This window comes from Eumetopias jubatus, unplaced genomic scaffold (assembly GCF_037043125.1).
Source record: "Eumetopias jubatus isolate StellerSeaLion01/CBP00866 unplaced genomic scaffold, mEumJub1_p1.0 scaffold_6, whole genome shotgun sequence".
NCBI lineage: Eukaryota > Metazoa > Chordata > Mammalia > Carnivora > Otariidae > Eumetopias > Eumetopias jubatus.
The window spans coordinates 28223128-28226774 of NW_028274812.1; the positions used below are offsets into that span (position 1 = coordinate 28223128).

At 35.9% G+C, this 3647-nt stretch overlaps 1 pseudogene; it reads left to right on the top strand.

Annotated features, from left to right (window-relative positions):
* The first annotated feature begins 2387 nt into the window (after positions 1-2387).
* On the top strand, positions 2388-2507 carry LOC148164050 (small nucleolar RNA U3; annotated as a pseudogene).
* Positions 2508-3647: the final 1140 nt, after the last annotated feature.

Below are 3647 nucleotides of genomic sequence, written 5' to 3' on the forward strand. Positions count from 1 at the left end.
CCCAGAGTTTTGTTTCCTCCTATGTAAAATGGCAGTTTCCATTACATCAATCACTTCTAGCTAGGAGGGCTTGAAGACTATAACAAGGTTAGATAGAGTATTCCAAATATTTCCAAAGCCAAACAAGAATTGTACATTTATAATTCTGCAGCAGAGGCCAGCCTAAAATTCTTGTTTTCTTTGTTTTTAGGCTGAAATTATAGGGATGTGAAGTTGTTACCAATTATATGGTTACAAACTGGTTCTCTGGTATTGATACTAATTTCTGATTGACCACTTATGAAATCATGACATTTCTGAGTTCATGGAAGAAAAGTCTTTGAAAAAGTTTATGGGTTTTAAATGTGTTGATCTTTAAGGTTCTGCACTGCCGGGCGCCTGGGTGGCTCAGTTGGTTAAGCGACTGCCTTCTCCTCAGGGCATGATCCTGGAGTCCCTGGATCGAGTCCCGCATCGGGCTCCCTGCTCGGCGGGGAGCCCTGCTTCTCCCTCTGACCGACCCCCCTCACGTGCTCTCTCTCATTCTCTCTTTCTCTCAAAATAAATAAATAAAATCTTTAAAAAAAAAAGGTTCTGCACTGCCAAGAGGACTAAGGCATAGAGTTGCTGTCTGTCATTCACACCTTATCATGCATGAGTCTTTTCTTCAGTTTAATTGGGGTAAAACTGATAAACAGAAGTTGCATACATTTATACATGCTTTGATATATGTATATATTGTGAAATGAGAAATACAAACTTAACATACCCATCACCTTATATAGTTATCTTTGGTGTGTGTGTGTGGTGAAAACACTTAAAATCTACCCTCTTAGTCAATTTCAAGTATACAATACAGTATTGTTAACTACCAGTCATCATGCTGTACATTAGATCCCCAGAACTTATTCATCTTGCATGATTGAAACCTGTATCTTTTGACCAATATTTCCTCATTTTCCCCACCTCAGCCCCTGGCAACCACCATTCTACTCTGCCTCTATGAGTTCAACTATTTTAGATTCTACATATAAGCAAGATCATGTGGTATTTGTCTTTCTGTGTCTGGTTTATTTCACTTAGCATAGCGTCACAAGTCACAGAATTTCCTTCCTTTTGTAGGGCTGAATAATATTTCCTTATTGTGACTTTGAGTAGAAGTCTTAAAGAAGAGGAAAGATACCAGGGCATTCAAAGCCCTGCAGAGAGACCATTTCCAGAGCTTAGGGCACTTATAGCATTAGCAGCACTTAGAAAGGACTCCCTTTCTTGTTATAATATGCTTATCTACTACCTGTCCTCATAATCATTTGGGGGTACTTGTTTTTTCTCAACTGAGAAATGGTTTTCATCTAAACATTGATTAAACCTCAGGGTTGTATAACATCTAAACTTGGCCAATGCTGTGGAAGAACATTTAACGAAAATAATATAGGCCGGCATGGCTAATGAGCTACAATTATATATTTAAAAATATAATTTTTGTTTTTATAACTGCTATGGTGACCTCATAAAGACTCACATTGCAAATACTTACCAACTCACATCATTTTGAAACTAATTTATCTTTCCCATGGAGATAGACAAGAAGTAAAATAATTGAAATACATGGTCTTTCCATCCAGGTGAATCATTATCCTAAGTAAATGGATAGGTTGCTATGTTTAAGGCTGCATATGGTAGTTATGGGAAAGAATTCCAGAGAAAGATGAGTGATTTTTTTTTTTTAGTTTTTCACAGCATTGTGCTGGGCACATAATAAGCTTTTAATCAATGTTTGCTAGAGGGTAATATAATCATCACTCAAGTACTTCAAGCATTATCTTCAAATATGTGATGGATATTTAGACTGATGTACTTTAAGGGTCCTTCAAGCTTGGAGAGTCAATAATTGTGGGCCAACTGTTTACCTCACTCATTTTATATCATTCATCACTTATTTTAGTTAGACTTTGCTGTTAAAAGTTTTAGAATCTTGTAGCAATGTAAAATTGGGCAGCTGACATGGAAACAGGATAGCAGTTCCTTAAAAAATTAAACACAGAATTACCATATGATCCAGAAATTCCAACTCTGGGTATATACCCAAAAGAATTGAAAACAGGGACTCAAACAGACATTTGTACACTCATGTATATAGCAGCTTTATTCATAGCAGCCAAAAGGTGGAAACAATCCTGTGTTTATCAACAGATGAATGGATCAACAAAATGTGGTATATACATACAATAGAATGTTATTCAGCCTTAAATAGGAAGGAAATTCTGACACATGCTACAACATGAAGGATAAACTTTTGAAGACATTATGTTAAATGAAATAAGCCAGCCAAAAAAAGGACAAGTAATATATGATTCTACTTATATGAGTTACCTAGACTAGTCAAATGTATAGAAACCGGAAGTAGAAAGACTATGCTTTCAGAGATCATTTCTATAGTTCGTTACTAGAAACCGGAAGTAGAAATGATGGTCATCAGCAGGCTGTGGAGAGGAGACAATGGGGAGTTAGTGTTTAGTTACTGTAGAGGTTCAGTTTGGGAAGATAAAAAGTTCTAGAGATGGATGGTGGTATGGTGATGGTTGCACAACAGTGTGAATGTACTTAATGGCACTGAACTGTATACTTAAAAATGATTAAAATGGTAAATTTTGTGATATATATTTTTGGCACAATAAAAATTTTTTGAATCTTAACTAAAGTGTTTGTGTTTGGTCTAGGATATGTATTTACTATGGGATTACTATATTACTAAGCTTCTATGTGGAAGGAAAAACAAGAATCTGTGAGTGATTGAACACAGTATAAAATGCATTTAATAATTTTCCTTGTTTTGTGGAAGGACAGAGCCGTCAACTGCACAGGCTTTTGGAATCAGAATCTTAGGATTAGACCTAAGTCTCATGCTTTTTACTTTTGTGATGAGGAGAGTCTGACATCTATTTGTAGACTTTTAGCTCTTGGGCAGGATTAATATTTATGTGATGCTGTAACTGTACTCACAGCTCCTTGATTATGTATTGGATACATTGGACAAATGGGTAGATGTATCCCTTAAATGGATATTGGCTCCAATGGATAAATGGCTGGATAAATAAATGAGTGCCTTGTCTGTAAGCTCAACCTAACAAAATGACTTAGGGTATGATAAAAACATGGGCTATGGTCCCCTCAAACCTCCATGATGATAAAATCTCCCTTACGGGTTTGTAGTGACGATTAAATGAGATAGCACGTGTAACTGTAAGCTCTCAGTTGCTGGAGTTTCTTATTTTTGTTGTGCTTCCTAGCTCTGTTCAAGTACTAAACTTCTTCAAAGCAGAAAATTAACTCCTCTCGTTCCTATTTCACTCTTAATTCTCTCCCTTAACCTCTTTCACTATCACTAAGGAATGAAGGCTTCCCAATGCTGTCAGGACTTTCCTAATTTTTTGTTCATGTACTCTCCAAAAGGATTTAGAAAAATTATGAACCCCACACACATCATAAGTTGCCCTATAAATGTTTTACTCATAAGTTTAAATAGCTGCAAATGATGTAATGTCATGATTATTGAAAAATGTCATTTTTAAATTCAAAATATTTTGTCACTCTTAAATGTATCCAATGGATTCTAGAAACAATAGCCATCTGACACAATTATTGTATTAGTTATCTGTCTAGTGCGG